The sequence below is a fragment of the Sminthopsis crassicaudata genome, chromosome 1 (genome assembly GCF_048593235.1).
Source record: "Sminthopsis crassicaudata isolate SCR6 chromosome 1, ASM4859323v1, whole genome shotgun sequence".
Taxonomy (NCBI): Eukaryota; Metazoa; Chordata; class Mammalia; order Dasyuromorphia; family Dasyuridae; genus Sminthopsis; species Sminthopsis crassicaudata.
The window spans coordinates 494,570,763-494,594,197 of NC_133617.1; positions in this window are offsets into that span (position 1 = coordinate 494,570,763).

Below are 23,435 nucleotides of genomic sequence, written 5' to 3' on the forward strand. Positions count from 1 at the left end.
AGATTGGGCCAGTGAGAACTCAATGGGGCCTGTGAGAACCCCCACAGCCAATGAACTTGCTCCTTTTAAAGGTGTAAACTCCTTTAAACATGTAAACTCCTTTTCAGAAGTTTAAAGGTGTAAACTCCCCTTAAAGGCCTGAACCAAAGGTGTGAATTAGAATTGCCCAGACAACCTGAGTTATCACCTTGTAATCCTAATAGATAAGTTGCTGAAATCTCTTTGCTATTATGTTATTTTAAATTATGACATCAATATTCATTAGGGAGATTGGTCTGTAATTTTCTTCCTCTATTTTGGCTCTTCTTAGTTTAGATATCAATACCATGTTTGTGTCATAAAAGGAATTTGGGAGGACTCTTTCTTTACCTATTTTTCCATTGTTCTGGTTTTAAATGTTTGGTAGAATTCAATTATGAAATCATCTGGCCCTGGATGTTTTTCTTAGGAAGTTCATTAATGACTTATTCAATTTCTTTTTCTAAAATAGAACTATTTCAGTAATTTATTTTCTCTTCTATTAAGCTGGGCAATTTATATTTTTGTAAATATTCATCCATTTCAGTTAGGTTGTCAGACTTGCTACCATTGAGTCTGGTAAAATAGTTCCAATTGTTGTTTTAATTTCTTTTTCATTGGTGGTAAGTTCACTCTTCATTTTTGAAGCTTGTGATTTCATTTTTTCCTTTAATTTTTCTAATCACATTAACTAAAGATTTATCTATTTTTCCATAAAATCAAATCTTAGTTTTCTTAATCAGTTCAATAGTTTTGTTAGTTTCAATTTTATTAATCTCTCCTTTGGTTTTCAGAATTTCTAATTTGATAATTAATTGGGAGATTTTAATTTATTCTTTTTCTAATTTTCTTAGTTGAATGCCCAAATCATTGAGCTCTTCTTTATCTATTTTATTCATGTATCTATTTATACATATAGCTATTTTATTCATGTAGCCCTCTTTTATTCATGTAGGGGATGTAAAATATCCCCTAAGAACTGTTTTGATTGTCATTTTCTTGGATGAAATTATAGATTGTTTCTGTAATTTGTTGTCTGACCCTCTCATTTTTTAGAATTAGATTATTCAATTTCTAATTGATTTTTAATCCATGTGCCTTGGCCTCTTTATTGACTATAATTTTTATTGCATTGTGGTCTGAAAAGAAAGCATTTACTATTTCTGTCTTTTTGCATTTAATTGTGAGGTTTTTATGCCCTAATACATGGTCAATTTTTTGTAGCATATTCCTATCTATCCCTATTCAATTTTCTCCAGAGATCTATCATATCTAGGTTTCCTAGGATTCTATTAATCTCCCTAGTTTCTTTCTTGTTTATTTGGGATTAGATTTGTCTGATTATTAGAAGGGAAAGTTGAGGTCCCCCACTAGTGCAATTTTGCTATTTATTTCACCCTCTAACTGGCTAAAAATCTCTCTAGCAATTTATCTGTGCTACCAGTTGGTGTAAATATATTTAGTATCATTATTACTTCATTGATTACAAGACTCTTTATCAAGATGTACTTTCCTTTTTATCTCTTTTAATAAGATCTGTTTTTACTTTTTCTTTATAAGAGATCATGTTTATTTGTTTACTTCAGGTGTATGTCTCACTGTATCAAATGTAAGTCTTTTAGACAATACATAGTAGGATTCTGTTTTTTAATCCATTCTACTATTCACTTCCATTTTATGGGAGAGTTCATCCCATTCACATTCACAGTTATGATTACCAGCTCTGTATATGCCTCTATTCTATTTTCTGCCCTGTATATACTTTTGTTCTCTCTTTCCTACCTGTTTTTACTATTGTTTGTTACCTATTCCACCCACTACATTATCTCCTATGATCCCTCCCTCCTTATCTTACCTTTTTCCTAGAGTTTCTGTCCTCCCTTCTATCCTGCCTCTCCCTTTTCTTTCCTCTTTTTCCTCCTACTTCTTTATAGGCTTAGATAAATTTCTATACTCAACTTAATGATTAAGTTATTCCCTCTTAGAGCTAAAACTGAAGTGATCAAGCTTCAGATAATGCTCATCCTCCTCCCTGCTTTCCCTGGATTATAATAGGTCTTTTGAAACTCTTCATGTGATATAATTTGTCCCATTATACCACCCCTTTCCTCTTTATCCAGTACAGACCTTTGTCCACTCCTTAATGTCTTTTTCTTTGCTATCATCAAATCAAAGTCCATTTACAACCTTCCATCCTTGTGATGCTCCCCTCTGTCTACCTCAATGACAGATACATGGGAACATGAAGAGATGTAAAAAGTTTAACCTTTAAAGACAGTCCTATGTTTGTACATTAAATTTTCAGTTTAGTTCTATTATTTTTCAATAGAAATGATTAAAAGTCACTTATTTTATTAAAGATCTATTACCTCCCCTGAAAGATGATGATGAATTTTGCTAGGTAGTTAATTTTCATTTCTTTTTTCCTTTTTTGTTCTACCCCTCTTATTTGCCCTTTAAAGTCTTTGTGAGATCTTCCAAGAAGCCTCTTTGGGCTTGAGGCCAAATCATGTAATTCTTTGAGATTTCATCTGTGGACATTTTGTCCTCATTTGAGTTGGTATTTTGGTCTTCCCTGTCACCATAGTAGCTTTCTATGTCAAGATTCTTTTCTGTTTCTTGCTCATTGTCTTTTCTTTTCTTTTGATATTTCCTCTTTTTTCACTTTTATGATTGAGTTCTGCTCCTGAAGTAAAGGGGATGTTGTCCCAAAATTCCTGTGCAGCTCTGAGCCTTGGTTTTTTAGCAGAGGGTCCCCTAGGGTTTGCAGGGGGTAGCTTTGCCTGCTTTTTTCAGAAAACAGCTTGGTTTCCTAGGGTTTGCCTTCTAAGCTGTAATTGGAGACTGTCCCTCTGATTTTCTCCTGTACTGAGCCAGAACTGAGGATCTTAATTGCTGATTTACTGTGATTAAGACCCTTTTTCCTGCTTCGCCAGAGTCTGTGTGAGCTAAGCTGAACCCCTTTTCACCCCAGTGAGACCGATCTTTCTTGAAGTTTTTTCAATCTATCTTGAGCTTGAGAATGGTTTCATTCCATCAGACTCCATTCAGAGACTTGGTTTTCAAGGCAAACTGGGATAGCTCAAGCAGCTTCTGATTTAACTCTGCCATCTTGACTCCATGCCCAAATAAAACAAAGAGTTCATATTGCCGCCAGACTATCTTTAATGTGAACATTCAGCTACTGCACCTTGGAACTTCACTACTCTCAGTTTCCTGGGTATCTAGCATTCCAGACAAATGAGAATATACCCAGTTCATCTTATGCAATGTCTGTGGGGCAAAAAAAACAGTCGTGTTATGCTGAGTATCCATATTGTATGCTTTAGTTTTTCCTGCTTTGAGGGAACTCTATTTCCTGCTTTGAGGAAGATGTAGGCATGAACAATATCTAAACTTTGTTTTAGAGATTTGCAAGTGGATGGTGGGTAGTATATACATATATATTTACATTTATTTATATTGCATATAATCTATAAGTTCTATATATCTTCAAAGATATTTTATAAGAAACAGTACAAAGACAGAGAAACAATCTTACACTGGGATTGTGAATATATACCTACATAATTTAGCTAACCATGAAATTGAAAAGCAGTATGAATATTAAGTACTGGAGCCTTTCCAAAATTCTATTCTTAAGGACTGTAAGATCATACCACCATATTATAGGTGACTCTGTTGTGATGAGTCATTTTGATACTTCTTATAATGAGTTTTTTGAGATATGAGTCTAAGATGGATGTATCTTAAACTAAATTCAGTGCTCAATTATGTTATTATGAGGTTCTGCAGTAAAGTAGCCATTTTAAAATATATTGCTATTTTAAATTAACATTTTCTTCAATAAAATTATGTTCATGATTCATAAGGTAGTTTGCAATGTACTTAAGGCAGTCTGAGACAAATTTTAATTTTTTATTCTCCCAAGTGTTCCTACTCATAGGCAAGAGTTTTCCCCAGGAATAAAAAAAAACATGGAAATAAAAGTTAAGGATCACACAGTATTACCAAAGTCAGAATCATATTTTAAGTAATTTCTAATTAATTTTTGAAGTTTTGAGCTTTGATGACCAAAGTATTTTCCTAACAGGCTTCAAGAGGCATATTTATACTGCAGACCTAATGTAATTAATGAATCCAACTAATCCACTTTAGAAAGAAAATACATCATTCTTCATTAATTGGGGAATGCCTAAACAATAGTAGTATTTGATTATAATTTCCTTTAAGTTGGGGATTGTTTTTGTCTTTTCTTCATATCCCTAAGCACTTTGCATAATATTTTACACATAGTACTTACTGAATATTTATTACTTGACTGATTGATAATTATTTCCTTTCTCAAGTGGGTTCTGATTTATTTCTGGACTCTGATTTCATCTTATCTTCCCCAGAACCAAATTTCCATTTGATCTGCCAATTACCAACACCAAATGATATGCTCTGACATTCCCCCATACTTATAAATCAGCTTTCCCCATTAGAATTAAAGCTCCTTCAAGAAAGAAACTGTCTTGTTTGCAAGGACTTATATCACTAGTGCTTAGTATACTATTAGCACATGATAACCACTTCAACTGTCTAACTATATACCTATCTACCTATCTAGAGGAATATTTTTGAGTTTTAAGAAATGACAAATAGGAAGAAATTGGAGATTCTTAGGAAGACTTATATGAACTGATGCAGAAGGGAAAAAAAACAGAACTGAGGATACTATACACAATAAACATTATGGAAACAACAGTAAAAGACATTAAAATGCAGATCAATAAAATGCAGATAATCTTAACTTTGTATTAATTCTAAAAATTAAATATACTTCTCTCTTCTCCATAGAAACATATTAAATAACATGTATATGTTATCAGAAAGAGTTAATATGTCAGTTTGCTTTTCTGTTTTGTACATCATTTACTTGGGAGAGTTCTATAAACATTGTAGTGGGAAATTACAGAACTTCCCCAAAAAAATAATGAAAACATGTTTAACATTTAATCTATTCCATGACCAAAAAGTCTGTAAGAAATAGAGTACTTCATTTACATTTTAAATACTCAAATATAAAACTCTCTTTACTTCCTTTCTCTTTCTTATTTTTTTTCCTAATCACCTGCCCTTTCTTCTTTTCTACTTCTCTAAGAGTTTGAATTCCAGAATTTGTTATCAATCTGACTCTGTGTGAGAAATAAGCAAGCTGAGCAAGTTCTTAAAAGGTCTTTCAGAGAGTTTCTGACTCCTTTGGTCTGAGAAATCAAAGGAAAGAATCAGGAGTCCCATAAGTCACAGAAGAGAAAGGACTCCTAGAATATTCTATTCAAAATGTCTTTGGAGCACTAAGGATCTAGCTTATGAGTTTCCTATCTAGATTTTATAAAATTGTGAGCTCCATTGGACTCACCTGCAAGGGTTAACTTCTTGACCTTACCTTTTCTCCTATTACCCACGTGGGGAAAATGTCCCTTTGCCCATTTCATTTCCATAGGTTGCAGCTAATCTTTAATGAAACAGAGTGACATTTTACCAATCTCAATAACACCTGGTAAGTGCCTCCTGTTGACAGTAGTACTGTGTTTTAATGAACAAATAAATGGCTTATCTACCCTTCTTGGCAAGAAACTCCAGCTATTGAGGCGAAGCACCAGCTCTCCCAGTGTTACTTGGGCTAATTGACTCCTTGGATGAAGTTAAATCACACTATCCCCAGTGGGATGTATGTTTGCCAGTAATCAATAGCTCAACAAGATCCACATGGCAGGTAATTAAGTGGAAAGTAATTAATACCCATCAAATGTTTTATTAACTGTTTGCCATTCCTTCACTCAAAAGTCCCACTGTATTGTAAATAAGGTAAAGGGAATGAGGGGGAGGGGGAACATTCTAGATTCACTGTTCAAGAAGTCAAACACTGTTGCAATGTTTCTCCCTGGCTAGTCCAGTATAGGACTCTAATCTTTATTTTAAAGTTTCATTTCTTTCCTTAAATCCTATGCTCTTTTCTCCATTTTCTTTTTTCATTTCATTTCTTCTTATGATCTTAATAGACATCAACAAACATTATTGCAATGTTTGGTCTTAAGTACATATTAATTTAATAACAGTGACAAATCTATCCTGCTTATTTATCTCCCCTCTTGGACCTTTCCCCCCTTTTTTTCTATGTAATTTTTATTCCTTTTTTTTCCTTTTTCTTTCATTCTTTTTTTTTTGATGAGGAGATTTAGACATCTGTATAACAAGAGGTAGCTTGGTCTGGTGGCTAGAAAACTGAGCTATAAAACCAAGAAAGTCTGTTTTCCAGGCCACTGACTATGGAACTTGGAGTAATTCACATAATTTTCAGTGTTCTGGTCAATTTCCTAAAACTCTAAGTTGTTAAGATGGTGCCTATTGGCATTGATAGAGTTTCTTCAACTTTGAATTCCCTGTAGAATAAAATGATAGGTACAGTTGCTAACCATTATATTAGTTCTCTATTTTTCTAAATTGTAGCAAAAAGGAATTTCAAAAGAAATGAGCTATTCACAGAAAAAAAATTCTCTTTCCCAAATTGCAAAGAGAGAGAATAATCATAGAATTAATCATAGAATTGCAGAGCTTCAAAGGACATTGAATGAAATCAAATAGAAATTTTCATATTGAAAAAATTGTCCTGCTCTTCACTTAGAAATAGTGATCAAAATTCTGAAATTCAGAGAACATCAAAAATATAGTCATATACCCAGGAATAACTCCTTTGTGATGTTGTACAATAACTAACTAAGATTGTTTCTTTTTGTATTGGCGATAACTCTAAAGATGTGTGAGGTAGTTGGGTAGGGAAAGCATTATTCTCCAAAGTCAGATGCTTGTTAATAAGAAAGTATATAATTACATTAAAATTAGAGCTATAGGGTATAGTTTTCTATTTATGGCAATATTTGATTGTTTCAATCACACTTAGGTGATTCAATCAGACAACTTAATATGCTTTATTAGAAGTTATGCTCCTCTTTCTATGTAAAACAACAATACCAAACAAAAAAATTATTTTTCTTTAAAAAGATACTGAGCTATACAACCTCGAGGTGAATGGCTTTACTTGTTGCCTGAAAAGAATTGTTGAAAGAGGAATAAAACTACAAGAAGTTTTTTCTAGAAACAGAGCTGGACTTACAGAAATGTTCTTGACAAAGGTCTGTTAAAGAAACAATGCTTCTGTTACTACATTTCAAGGTTTGCAATTACCTAGAAATGAAAAATGTCCCAATGATACTTATGCCTCAGAATAAAGTAACTGAAAAAGTATCACTAAAAACTACGTTTTCCTTCAGGTTTTCAACAAAGGCCTGACAATGAAACAAGACATTCAAATAATATAGCATTTTCAAAGTATTTAGTATCATGACTATCATATAGTAGACACGATATAAATGCTTGCTACAAAAATTATTACATTAAAATTTTTCTTAGAATTGTTAAATTGTTTAAAGAGCTAAGATACATTTATATGTGAATAAACAAATGCTTATATCTATATATAAATTAACAAATGAATGAATAAACAAACCATACAATGAATGAATAGATGGATGGATGAAGGAATAGATGACTATTAATAAATAACCAAAATATTTTATTTCTCCAAAAAAATTTTTAAAGCTGAGTAAAAGCAAAAATAGACCAACACTTTTAAGTATCATGCTATTACTTGCTTAAATTATTGAAGCCATAAAGACACATGTTAATGTTAATAATAGTAAAAAGGCAATTCCTTGGAGGCAAGGACTATTTTGTTTTTGACTTTGTATTTCAGTGCCTTAGCATACAATCTTGAAAATGGATGAATTGAACTGCACAATTTCAGAGTCAAAAAAGTCCTAAGGAGGCAAGTCATCTAGCCCATACCTAAATAAGTATTTTTTCTCTATATAACAATCTTTTTTCATCATAAACTGAACTGAAGAAAAACTCTGAGTTGTATGACAAGATTTTTTTTTACTTTAATAAGTAAGCCTCTTTAAGACTTACATCAACTGATGCTGAGTGAAAAGAATAGAACCAGAACATCGCTGTACACTTCAATGCTGTATAAAGATGTATTCTGATGGAAGTGGATATCTTCAACATAAAGAAGATCCAACTCACTTCCAGCTGATCAATGATGGACAGAAACAACTACACCCAGAGAAGGAACACTGGGAAATGAATGTCAATTGTTAGCACTACTGTCTATCTACCCAGGTTACTTATACCTTCGGAAGCTAGTGATTAATGTGCAACAAGAAAATGGTATTTACACACATATATTGTATCTAGGTTATATTGTAACATATGTAAAATGTATGGGATTGCCTGTCATCGGGGGGAGGGAGTAGAGGGAGGGAGGGGATAATTTGGAAAAATGAATACAAGAGATAATGTTTTTTTTAAAAAATTACTCATGCATATATACTGTCAAAAAATTATAAATAAAATAAAATAAAATAAAATAAAATAAAATGGGGAAATGAAAAAAAATAAAATAAGTAAGCCTCTTTAAAAAGAATCTGGAATGAATCTACTTCATTATGATTTCCATTCAGTATCAAATGTTATTTCAATAGACATGCTCATTGAATGTATCACGAATCTTTGAGCTGGAATAAGCTCAAGGGATCATCTTATATAGAGGACCTTTAGCCAGTTCAAGATAGAACAGTATAGCCTTGTCATTATATAGACTTTCTAAACTGTAATAACCTATCCAAGTAATTGCCCAGATTGGCATGGGGGTAATGATTTTGAACTCTTGCTACCTAGTATGGTATTCTTTTTCATTACTGTGAGTTTTAAAGTATTTTTGACAATATTATGCAGGATTGGGGGAAGGAGGAAAGAGCATTTTGATTAAAGAATGGGTCTTTCTTCTGTCCAGAAATTGAAAAAGTCTCTCTTATGTTAGGAGGAAAAACTTTGTTAGTGACAAGTTGAAGGCAGGGATATTCTCAAGCAGTTTGGATCTATTTGGTGGACTTGAGAAGAGCCATACAATGAGGTTGAAGCTTCAGGGATAAAATAGACAAGGCCAGATACACAGATCAGGTCCATTAGAACTCTGATAGGAGACAACTCTAAAAGAAAAGATGCTATTTTGGACAGCCTGTGGCTGTCATGCTTTATGGCTTAATGGCAAGACTGGAATTCCTGGGAGAAATGAGAGGAGAAAAAAGTACATGGAAAGGAGGCCCAGAGCAGCTCAGTCACAGGAAAGCTATTCACCATTTAAACTTTTCTTTGAAGGAGCTCGGTTAGGGGGGTCAGTTGTTGACTGGTCAAGTATATCAAATTGTGCTGGATGTGCATCCAAATTCACTTTTAACAGCATGAAACTTAAGCAACTTAACAAATGAATAGGAAACTCTATCTTGGATAGGAGGGAAGTTAAGCTGAATGGGCAGGGTTTTCAGCCAACATTATCACTTGTGAAACTGGATGATGAGAAATCTAAAAGTCCTTAAGAAGATTAAATAATACTTTGTACAGGCTGCTTTTTTCATACATATTATTTATAAAACATCCCTTGGTAGCCATTTCTTCAGGTAAGAGGTCAAATATGAGCATGTAGAAAGAAAGAAAAAAAGTCTCCAGCTCCTGGATAGGTACATTTACGTGCATAATTTTATCTGTTCCATTGATAAAATGAAAGCCTAATGAGAAATAAATCATGAAGTGTAACTTGCCAAATAAAAATGACTTTAAGTTTAAAAAGTAAATCCAATTGCTTACAAAAGACTGGGCTACTAAAAAGAAAGAGGGAAAAAATACCTTGTTACCCAGGTTTAATTTCAAGGATGTTACATTTACAAGAAAAGGGTTCAGCAGAGCTACTCATTTCATTTACTATACTCATATCATTTGCTATAAACATTTAAAAATAATGTGCTTCTAAATACTCTCTAATATGAGAGCCACTCCATTATTCATACTGTCAGAGATTCTGGGAGCTCATAATCAATATCAGTGCCTATTAACAATAAGAGAACAACACAGCTTTCTATAATCAACAGAGTCCCCCCCAAAAAAACCAATAATAATAATTATATAATGGCTTTTAATTATATAATGCTTTTAAGTATGCATATATTATTTCATTTAATCCTCTCAACAATCTTATGAGCGAATTGTTATTGCTTTTGTTCATATTTTGCATGAAAGAAATTGAGGCTGAAAGAGGTTGTGATTTGTCCAGCATCACATAGCATCTAAGAGATTTAAAATTGAGTTTTCCTGACTCCAAATTCATCATTCTATCCCTCACATGAAGTTATCTCCTTAGTCCCTAATTTCCCTAGCTTTTATACATTAGAAAAAGTACCAAATATATAATTTCTTCTCCAAATGAATCACCCAATCTGTAGTTACTTTAAAAAAAACCTTAAACTGTGAGATTTAACTCACAAATTTACTCATTATTATGTCAATCAGAAGAAAATAATAATCATTTGCAATAAGCAAACTGAGATAGCAATGTTTACTTCTTTAACTCTAAAGCACTTCTGACTTTTTTTGTCTTTTATCCCTACTACACATTGCCTTGACTTTACAAAAGAAATACCAATAGATATTGTGCCAGATTTGTTGACAACATCCAAGAAATACATGCCTTGGTAAGTTTAGATGAAGCCCCTTTAAATTGATATAGAGATAGTTAGAAATTAGCACTGTGGTTTCATTGATTAGTCCCTCTTCTAATATTTTCTCCCCAATTTATAGTTGCCTACTATTAAAAAAAGGAAAGAAAGAAAGAAAGAAAGAAAGAAAGAAAGAAAGAAAGAAAGAAAGAAAGAAAGAAAGAAAGAAAGAAGATACCTGTGCATCTAAGAAGGATGTGAATGCAAGTCTTCCTTCCTCCTATACAAGATCTTTATTCACTACACCATTTGAGTTACCATCTTGTCTTTTAAATCCCTTAAACAGTGATTTGTGAACCCACAATGTCACAACTGAATGTGGGAGTCACAAAATTATGATTTGTTGTCAATACATATTTGACTTGTATTCCTATTTTATATATCTATATAACTAGGATCACATAGTGTCTTGGACAAAAAGGAGTCATGAGTGGGAAACAAATATAATAAGCCCAAGTGTAAATCAATTCAGAATGCTTTAGGAGAAGGAGGAGGAGGAGAAAAAGAAGAAAAAGAGGAAAAGAGGGGAAAAAAGGAGAAGGAGGAGGAGGAGGAGGAGGAGGAAGAGAAGAAGAGGAAGAAGAAGAGGAAGAAGAAGAAGAAGAAGAAGAAGAAGAAGAAGAAGAAGAAGAAGAAGAAGAAGAAGAAGAAGAAGAAGAAGAAGAAGAAGAAGAAGAAGAAGGAAGGAGGAGGAGGAGGAGGAGGAGGAGGAGGAGGAGGAGGAGGAGGAGGAGGAGGAAATAAAAAGCAGGAGAAGGAAAAAAAGGAGAAAAGAACAAGAAAGAAGAAATAGAAGAACAAGAACAAAGACAAGAACAAGACCAAGAAGACAAGTTCAATGCAAGGAACACTACAAAGCCACAAAATTGCACAGAATCTAAAACCATTTGGGTTATCCTCCCCACCACCTCTTTTCAAACCTTCAACCTCTTTCTAGAAGAAAATACTGAGTTAAAATATGAAACAATAAAACTGCTCACTAAGGCCTAGCCATTGATTTCAGAGTCCTGGGTGTGATAAGTGTTTTCATTCTTTTCATGCATCTATAGTGATTTTTAGAGTGGAATGAGCTCAGCATAATTTTTGCTGCAATGAAGGACTTTCAAGCTGAAGGACTGCTTGCCACTTGTCCATTGTACAGATACTGAACACAATAGAGCCATGGACAGAACTAGATACAGAACAGAATTACTAATAGACTACTCATATTGATGTGACATGAGTGTGTATACAAGAGTCTCCCTCCCACACATGTCCTAACAGCTGAGTGGGAAGCATGTTGTTGCTCATTTTGCTGCTTCATAATAATATTGCCTCTTCGAGTGCTATACTCAGCGCCTGTCCTGACAGAAGAATGGTCATAATCAAATCTGTCCTTTCTACCTCTAATTACTATTTTATCAGAAGCATTTAGGAGATCATTCCTCTGTGACCTTTTCCCACTGGCATTAGAGATGGACCAAAGCAATCCCATGGGTTATAACATAAAGATACAAATAGTATTTGAGTCTGATATCACAGCTCCTTTCATGGAAGAAACACTGCCTTTCTCTCCTGCTTCCCAATTTCCTCTTGATCTCTCAAAAATTCAAGACTGGTTTCACGACACAAATGAGACCAAAGGTGCAGGTTTAGGCATACCTACTATGCCAAAGAGGTTTGACACAAACTGCCAACAGTCCTATCACATAGTATATGTGATGTTTCCTTTCAGTTTTCCTATGAATGTCTGGGTCTTGTCATCCACAACTCCTGCAAGCTACATCAAGTGAGATCATGGAAGAACTGTAGACCAGGTTATAAAGCTGGAATAGACATTAAAACTGGTCTAATCCAATCCTCTCATTTCACATATAAGGATACAAAATGACTAATATAATAAAAGCAGTTGATATTTTTTTGTAACACTTTTAACTGGTTTTCCTAAACTCTTTACTAATTATCCTTACAAAAACCCTAAGAGATAGGTATGATTATTATCCCATTTTACAAATAATGAAATTGAGGCAGACAGAAGCGATTTGCATAGGGTCCAATAGCTAGTAAGAGTTTGAGGTTAGATTTTAAAAACTCTGTTCTCTATAACAAAAGGTCCAGAATTCTATCTATTGTGTCACCCAGCTGCCTAGCATAGTGCCCAATATGTTTTGAATAAATGCTTAGTGAATTGAACTGGGGCTTAGAAGGGTTAAGTGAACTACCCAAATCCATAGAAGTAAATAATAGAGTTGGGATTAGAAATCCAGTCCTCTAACTGTAAACTCAGTATCCCTTTGACTAATCCATGTTAAGGCTTCCTTGACCCAGTTGGACTGTACTTCTTACTAAACTCAAAGAGACTGTATGGTAGTATCATTTCCTTAGCCAATAGACCAAGTCCCTATGTTTACTTGTTCTTTAATTGTTGTCAAAAAGATAAGGGATTTTGGTGATCAAGAAACTAGATTCTGCATTGGGATTGAGGTCAAGAAGACCCATCTGAACTTAAAAAGGAAATGGTAAACTACTCCATTATCTTTGCCAAGAAAGCATCAAATGAGAATCACAATAAATCAGACACGACTGAACAGCAACAATGGATAAATTTTTATTATGGCACTTACTGTACACTTTGCTAGGTGCCACTGTACAAATGAAAATGCAAAACAATACTTGCCTTTGAGGAGTTTATAGTTTAATTTGCATTATCTTTAAGTTTACAAATTTTTACATCATAACTTTCAACTTTGTGCTTTTCTTTACAAAACACTTATCTTAAGAATCACCTTTTCTTTAAAACACTTAGCTTTTTTTTCTTGTTTCAAATTGTATTTCCTGGAATACACACTTTATTTTCTTAGATGCCCCAGATATATGTCTATTAGTTTGATAATATTAAATTGAATATTTCCTACTTTTAATCAATTAATCAATATTTATTGGGTTTATGCCAGACATAACATTAAGTGCTAAATAACAATCTTGGGCTACATTTTATTTTTACCTGAACTTGTAGCAAAGGAAAGGAAATAGAATATTAATGAACCTTGACACTCTACTGATGACTGGATTTTCATTTATACTCCCAACTCTCTGCTCATGGTGGCAAAGTTAAATATTGATAGATGCTTCCCATTGATACTTCTAGACTCTTCCTCCAGCACTACCACTAAGGAACCTCTCTTCCTTTGAGATTTGTCAATCCATATGTTTCCCCTCAAGATTCTGGGAGTTGTTTAAAAGCCTCTCACCTTCCTTCCTCAGTAAGGTTAATTCTGGTTCCCCATCTATCTCTCTTTCCCAGCTCCTAACTTCGTGGTATAAGACTTTAACATGTATGCTGCTATTTCTTCAAGCACACTAACCTCCCAATTTCTCAGCTTACTCATTTCACATGACTTATTTCCTTATACCTCCATAGCTATGCATAGAAAAGGTCTTATTACTTTATCTTTTTATCACCCAAAATATTCCATATCCATGTTCATGGACTCCAAAATTCCTTTATCTGATCATATCTTTTATCATTCTATCTATCCTTCTTGCATGAAATCATGCAACAGGCTTTCCCTGTTGTTTATTTTCACTGTGGCCTTCACTTGTTGATTTCTCTGTCTCCTTTGCTTAATTTTATCCAGGTCATACCTGCTAACTGTAAGTATACCTCAAAGCTGTGTGCTGGCTCTTTTTCTTTTTTTCTCCCTTTATAATACTTCTCATCAGTTCCCATGATTTTAAGTTTCATCTCTGTGCACATAATGTTCAGATCTCTCTATTTTTAGTCTAACACCTCTAAGTGTTGATAGAAATCTTGAACTAGATGTCCTGTAGACATCTTAAATCCACCATATGTAAAACTGAACTTAATTAACTTTTAATTTAATTCATTTCCTTCCAAACTCTCCTCTTCTCATAATTTTTTATTACTATTGAGGATGTCACCATTAGTGTGTGAGCTCCTTGAAAGCAAGGACTGTGTCTACTTTTCATGTATCCCTAGCACTTAGCATAGGATCTAGAACATAGTAGGTTTTTCTGTGCTTATTGAATTTGCTTTTTTTGTTAATTTTTATCTATGATTTTATGGGTTGAGAAAACAGAGACAGACAGACAGACAGAGATACAAAAAGCACAAAGACAGAGAAACAGATTCTCAGAGAGATTTCCTCCACTAATACTTTTTCCTCCACTTAAACCTTTCCTGTAACTTACAATCTTAGCAAATTGCCTGGAAACCAAGAGATGAAATGTCTCATCCAGAGTTACTCAGCAAACGTGTCAGAAATCTGAATCAAGTTGTTGGCCAGAACCAGCTCTTATCTCTTGCTTACCCACCTTAATTGGATTCAATCTCCACAAATCCTTAGAATTTCATAATCTTGTTTTTTGTTTTATAAATTGTGAGAGTCAGAGTTCATTACTCAGCAAACTACATCATAATAAGTCTCTTCAGACTGCTAATCTGGTCTTCTAGAGGCAAAACTAGTCTGTCCAACTTGAACAAATGAATAAATATTTTAAACTGTAGCAAACAAGCAAAGATACTAAGGAAGAAATAAGCAAATAAAAGAACAAATAACAATAAATATATGGGTATATAATCAAATAAAGAAGATAAATATGATATAGATAGATGATGGACAAAGTGAATTTAGTATTCAATGAATAAATGAATGAAAACACAAACAGGTTTTCTAGTCTAGAAGAGCTTGCCAAATTTCAATTCCACTTAGATTGACTTTGTAAACTAAACTTCTCCTTTCATATGACAATGAGGTATTGGAGAAGAAATTTGTGGAGGCTATGAATACATACACACATATAGATATATACACATGCATATATACAATATATACATATATGTACACCCATTATACATTGCTTATATATGTCATATATATGTACATACATATATATATATACATATATATTGGTACAGACTTATGTATATGTATACAGTGTATATGTAATATGAATATATATATATATATCAATATTGTGTATATATATCAAATTGGACAAAGTTTAAACTTGACTCTTTATCATTAATCTTTGTTGGCTATAATTTGCCCCAGTAGATAGTGACCACCTCTACCTGAAAAAACCTAGTCACAAGTAGTACAGATGTCCTTATTTGATAAGGGAGAAAGGTAAATTGGTGTGTAGAAGGGACTTCTCTCATTTTTATGCTATGTTAAATATTACAAATTATATTAATTATCAAATTATGCCTTTGGGATGCATCGTCAAAAGGCATATCTACCCCTGGAATTTTGACAGTTCCAGAGTACACCATGAATGTTTTTATCTGGAAAAAAGGACCTAGAGATCTACCAATGGCCATAAAATGATATTCCTGGATGAGGCATTAAAGAAAATCATAGTTCTTTTTCATTGTTCTGTATTAATAGACCCTATGGCTATTAATGAGACGGTTTAATTCCTTTTCTCTCTAGTCTTGCCATGTGTTTTTATTCTGTACTTCCACTGTAGTCACCATCTGGCAGTGATCCCAAAGAGGGGAAATATGCAGCCGACTCTTCAACAGCACCTTCTGCCATAGGTTCTGTTTTTTCTCAATCAAAGTTAATATTCTATTAGACAATCTATTGTGAAGTGTGATGTATGTCAGTAAAACCTCCTTTTTCAGGAATTGAAAAATAAATAACAAATTCATGTTCCTAGAAACTAAAAGAAATTCAGTAATTATGAAAGCTAAAAACTGAATTGGAATAAATAACATGATATATTTCTTCTCTTTATTTCAATGTTCTCTCTACACATATTTGCTGGCTTTATTTTATCCTCATCCCAGAGATGCCAACAACTAGCTAATAAATATTAGTCAAAGCATTTGAACTATCTGAAACTGTGTATTCATCTGAAAAACTAGGATCAGATTGAAAATTCCTTAATAATCTATAACTCCAGAGAGTTTGTAAAATCATATCCTAGAGAGATTAATTTCATAGTTGAGGAAATTAAGGTCCAAAGAGATTGTGATTTGTCAGAGGGAGGATTTGAAACCAGGTCTTCTAATTTAAACTAATGCTATTTCTCCTACACCCTACCTTCTCTGATACACAAAGAGGCATGAATACTTAGTAGTTATAAGCTAAACCTAGGTAAAATCACAAAGCAGGCTAACTTTCCTCCTGGTAAATCCTTTGTACTAGGCATTTCGAATATCCTCATTATATGCCCATCATTGTCAACTAGGACCTCTACACTCTTGACCTCTGCCTATCTTTTCTAACTATATAAGTTTCCTTCTGTGTCCCTCTTCCAAGATCTTATTTCTGCAAGTGACAGAAATTAGTTAAGGAGTTTTAAGCAGAGGAAATCATTTAACCATTCTGGGCATCAGTTTCATCTTTTATAAAATAGAGGGGTTTTTATATATCTTTAGATCTTTTATAAATAGAATATCCTTTGGTTTGAAAATAAACTGCTTTATTATGTTGTATTTCCCAAGCAAAATAATGCTTTGATAATTTGAATTTTTTAAAAGCTATAATAGCCACCATATCCTTAAGGAGTGAGTGCAATGGTGAAAATTTCAGATGATTAGCTATATAGTCAAGAGGTAAAAGATATATTTGGTCAGATGAACTTCTTCGCAAACTCAAAATCATACCAAATAAACAATCATATATTTTTAATTAGATATGAGGCAGACTTTGCCAGAAAGAAAGAAAGACAAGATTACCAAAAGACAAAGATTCTTAAACTGTGGTTCCTGATCCCCTATAGGTTCTGTAACTTAATGTGGGGTCATTAAATTATGATTTATTATTAGTAAATATTTAATTTGTGTACTTATTTTATATATCTATATACCTGGGGCTCTGTAATAATTTCTCAGGCAAAAAGTAGAAAAAGTTTAAGAAGCCCGGGTATGAAAACCTTTTCTGATTTCCTCAGATGCTATCTTACCATCCCCAAATAACTCCATATATGATGGGGGGGGAGGATATGTACAAATGTGTATAAATATATATATGTGTGTGTGCTTTTTTTATATATATAAATTTCTTTCTCCCCACCATGAATAGAATGTAATCTCCTAGAGTGCAGAACAGTTTAATTTTTTGTCTTTTTATCCCCAGGACCAACACAACAATTGGCATGTAACAGGTACTTAATAAAAATTAATTGATAAATTAATTATTTGAAGGCATATTTGGAGGCAGCTTTACAGTTTTATGTGATCAAAAATACAATAAAACTTCTCAATACATTTTGTTATTTTGTCCTTCTTTCTCAAAAAGATCCAAGACATCAAGGAGGTGATGCCATGACACACAAATGAATTAAATTACATGAAACAAGACTATATAAATGTATCTTAATATATTATGAATGAATAGAGAGCAATATTGAAAGTTTATTCAAACAAGAAAAGGAAACCCCACTGTGATGCACACTTTAATTGATTTGCATTTGTAGTTTCAAAATAGTAGAAACAGTACTGGATTTAGAATTAGAAAACTTGTTTTATATTCTTAGCTCTTTTGTTTACTTTCTTATGTAACTTTAAGCAAATCCTTCAGTATTTCAGTGAATCAGTAAAAAATCAAGAGCAAATAAGACCTTGCTATCAAGGATTTTATCTTCAAAGTCCAAGAAGTAATGTGAGAAATATTCATGGCACAGAAATAGAGGAGACAAAAAATATCAGGTATTTTCTATGTGCCTAATATTGTGCTAGATAAAGAAATAGCAAAAATAATTCCAAAGAAATTTTTAAAGAATACATTGTTTTCAGAATTTCAATGCAAAAGAAATAAGTTGGTAAATGAAATAGGAAGGTAGAAAGAATTACAGATGTGGAAGGAAAAGAAAAACAAAGCTAACTAAGGCTAGAAATCAAATTGCTTATGATAATATTCAATAGCTACTTATTGGGAAAATTCCTACAATATCATACTTAGTTTAGATAATAAATAGCAATTGTAGCAGTTTTATTCATGTTATTCTTTTTTTGTTTACAAAGCACTTTAAAGGAATTATTTTGTTTGATCCTTGGGAATAGGGATGGGAGATTGTAGTGAAACAAATGGTAGCTTTCCCATTTCACAGATGAAGAAACAGATAGGTGAAGTGAATTCCCTTAACTTCAATGAGATGCAGATACCTGACATAAAATAGAGATAATAATATATATATATAGAATCTACCTTTCAGAGTTGTGAGTCTCAAATGAGGTAAAATATATGAAGTACTTTCCAAATCTTAAAGTATAGCATATTGCAGTTTTTAAAATATATCTTGTTTTTATATCATCCATATCTATAAATATATCCATGTCCTCCTCTACTACTCAACAAAATATCATTTTCAACAAAGATTTTCAAAAATTAAAAAAACATATTTTCAGTAAAACTAAGAAACTAATCAGCACAATTGACTTTGATCATATGAACTATGCTCCACACTTTAAGTTCTCCTCTTCATCAAAGAAGGAAGGGGGTGAATAAAACTCATCCAAAAACCATTCCACTTATAAATAACAGAGACAACTCAAAAACAGGACTGCTCATCAACTAGTTAATATCCTCTCTATGACATCAAGTATTTACAAAGTGTGGTTCTCACAACATTCTTGTACTGATGGTTAGTGTATCGCCATCAGATGAAGAAGGAAACTAGGGCCCAGGATAATGAATCAATTCACAGAAATTAGCAATAGAAGAATCCTAATCATTTGAGTCTTTCATTTCTCTCTTCTCCACTGTGCTGTCTCTTAAGTAAATCACTGATCAAACTACCTAGTCATTTTCTGTGCCTTTTAATAATGGTTCTACTTTATTTTGAGATCAGCCTAACATTCTTTTTATAATATGAAGCATATGAAAATTTATGTAATAGCAATGCTTAGAAAATGTAGCTCAAAAGTGTTATAGTCAAGAAACAATGCACTTCACAAAATAAAATCCTAGAGAACAAATAATGAGTATTGAATAAGAGGTAAGGCAGACATGAGAGAAAGAAAAGAAGTAGTAAGTTGGGAGGTGGAAAACAAAGATGAAGTGCTGCTCTAATCTAACAGGAAAAAACTACAAATTTTATTAACTGCTGTTCACTGACAGTGAGTCTCTTTTTTTTTCTCTTTTCCCTTCTTTTTTCTTTTCTCCAATGTGTGAACCCATGGCCAGCACAGATTTTGACATCTCTCATAATATAAAATGGCTCAAACAATCATTACAATCAACAATCATTACAATCAACCATGTGAAATGGCTGGAAGATGCTTAAATGCCTTTAGTTCCAGCTTATCATTCACTGAGGCAGACTTCAGATCATCTCTGTCTACTGATTAGGCTACCACTTAATGTACTGTAGCTAGGACTGAGTGATTTATTAGAAAGAGGGCAAAAAATTGACCTTGAAATATAGTGTGTGTGTGTGTGTGTGTGTGTGTGTGTGTATTATGTGTTTGTGTGTGCATGATATATATATATATATACATACACCTATATACACATATAATTTTACATTCATTTTTTAAATTTTTATTTCAAAATTTTCTTCTTTCTAGTCCACCCACACATTGAGAAAGCAAGCATTACAAGGTTAATTAATACACACACACAAAACACACATACAACACAGTATAAAATTAGAACTGTCAGATTTGCTCTTCATCCCCCTATCCTTCACAATATTTCTGCAGCTTATGATTCTCCAATTCAAAATATTTTACTACAAGATATTCCGTACTGACAGATGTTTGTTGTTTTTTTTTTACCTTCTTTATGTCAGCATCTACTTAGTATGCAGCTGATACAGCTGTGATTGAGAGAACAATTCCCAACATCCTGAAAAAAAAAAGAATTTAGGCATGTTAAAGCTGTTTTACACATGTGATTATACATATGCATTTCCTTCAAAATCAAGGCTTGCAGGAAGCTCAAACAAGCTTGATGCCTCTTTCCAATTTCACTTAGTTAAACTTCTAAGCACTATAAGATATACTGATTCTTTTTTTTAAAAAAAGGCATATTTCTACATCTGTCTTTCTGTGCCTAAAGGCTTTTTTTGTTTGTTTGTTTTGTTCTTTAGTTTCCCCTTCCTACTCTCCATTCACCCTTTCCCTAGGAAAATATAAGCTTCTTGAAGACAGGACCTATTTAATTTTTATCTATATCCTTAGCAATCTAGTTGTTTTGTTGTTTTATTAATGTTTTATGATTGTTGATATTTTTATTTGTATCTTTTCCTGTGATTTCCTTGATGTAAGGAAACCCCAGATGGAAACTCCTTTTACCTATGCATCTTGGCAACCATTCTATAATATATAGTCTTAGAGAATTGTCTCAGAGTTCAAATGATTTATCCAAGATAACACAACCAGTATGTGACAGAGTCAAGAATTGAATCTAGGCTATCTATAATTCTAAAGCCAGGTCTGTATGCACTATGTAACGTTACCTCATGCTTGACACACAGAAGGCATATAATAAATCTTATTGACTTGAATTCATTTTCTATTAATCAAGTAAGGGCATCTAAAAAGATAAGCAAATAGTGGAAAGAAATAAAATTTTCCTCCTTTGCATTCTTCACAGTTTTATGACAAAGTATCAGAAAAAGAGGAAAAACCAAGTCTCCTTAAATATTTCCTTATTGGAAAGTTTGAAACTTTCTATCAGTATGGAAGGGTTTATTCCTATTATGCAGGCTCAAAGTTGTAGAATTTTAGACAAAATTAGCAAATCTTTGAAATACTGGGCAAATTAAAACTTGTATTTATGTTACATTATGAATTACATAGGCATTCAAAGAAAATACTTTTACACAAATCCTTAATAATTGTTTAATCTTAACCCAATTGTTTTTTTGGCTGAGGCAATTGGGGTTAAGTGACTTGCCCAGGGTCACACAGTTAGGAAGTATTAAGTGTCTGAGGCCGGATTGAGCTCAGGTCCTCCTGATTTCAGGGCCAGTGCTTTATCCTTTAACCCATTTTTTCCAGTGATTTTGTTTAAGATATCCTAATCCAAGAATTTCAAAGTTATAAGCCTGCTATCATCTTTTGTACAACCATGAACTGACAAGGCTTTTAGCTTTTAAATAAAGTATTGTTGTATTTTTAAAGCAAAACTCATTCTTGGTTCACTGGGCCATCAAAAACAAGTAGAAGGGAGGAATTGGCCCTGTTATATTTTGTTGACCTCTGCTATAATGTATCTAAACTTTAACTCTTAAACTGGAATAAGAACATTTTTAAAACCTCACTTTAGAATTCAGGCAAACTTTGCATCAAAATCCCCTATTAATTCTCGCAACTGTTTTTACTTCTACCTTATTTTATTTTTTTTAACTTAACATATTTTCCTTAATTACATGTTAAAATAACTTTTAACTTTTGAGTATTTTTTTAAGTTTTGAATTCTCCTTCCCTTCTTTATTCCACCCTTCTATGAGACAGTAAGCAATCTGTTACAGGTTATATATGCACAATCATATAAAACATTTTCATAGTAGTCATTTTGAACAAGAAATAAAAGAAAAAGAATGAAACAAAAAATTATATGCTTCAGTATGTTCTCTGGATCATTGGGAATCATTATTTGCTGAGAATAAGTTAGATATTCATAGTTCTTTATTGCATAATATTGCTTCTACTATGTGCATGTTCTCCAGGTTCTGTTCATTTCACTTTGCACCAGTTCATTTTTACTTTATTTTAAAGAGCCATTCTTTTATCTTTTCTATTTGGCAACCACTACTGTAGTAATTTCATAAAGGTTTAACTCACCAGTGACTTTTTTCTCTTCAGATAAAGTTGATCTTACTACATAAATTATCAAATTCAACAAACATTTATTAGTTATCTTCTATACACATTATAATAGCTCTGTATATAGTGGGCATTGGAGATAAAAAGTATAATATCTCTTTACAGAACATTGGATTGTAGAAAAATCCATATAGATTTAGGGGTTGGAAGTGAAGGCCTAGATTAAAATCTTTACTCCGTCATGATTTATGTGACCTTTCTGATTAAACTTTCCATGGCTCAGTTTTCTTATGCATAAAATTAGGAAGTTGGATCAAATAATCCATAAGGCAAACAGATAGCATTGTAGGTAGAGCACTAGAATCAGAAAAAAATCTAAATTTGAATATGGTCTCCCATAGATACTTACTAGCTGAGTGACTCTGGACAAGTTCCTAATCTCTGTCTCAGTTTTCTTTACTGGAAAATGGGAATGATAATTGTACTTGCCTCTGAGTCTTGCTGTGAGAATCAAATGAGATAATACCTGTAAAGTGCTTAATACAGTAGCTGTCATATAGTAGGTATTTAACAAATTTATATTCCCATCCCCTTATAATACCCCTTCTAGCTCTACATCTATGATGCTACGAAAAAGAGCAGAGTTCCTGCCCTCAAGTCGCTTTGATATGATATGCATAGGTTCTTATAATCTTGTAATTAAAGTTTTGATATGATATGCAGAGGGAAAATTCAAATATAAATGGTGTTTCTATATTTTTTAAGTTATGGGGCCAGTGAGTCCCAAAACAAAGATGAGAAAGAGTAGTATAAGATTGAGTCAAAAGGCTACTTTGGTTGTTATATAGAGTGTAAAGTTAAATATTACTCTTACAATACTGGAAGGATGATTTGGAAAAGGAATATACTAGAGTCAGAAAGAAAATCTTTGTATCAAATATTTCTAATAAAGGTTATATAGTCCAGATAAATAGCAAAGCATTGATAAAAAGTAATCTCAAGTATATCAATGAATGAATGAAAATTACTTATTAAGC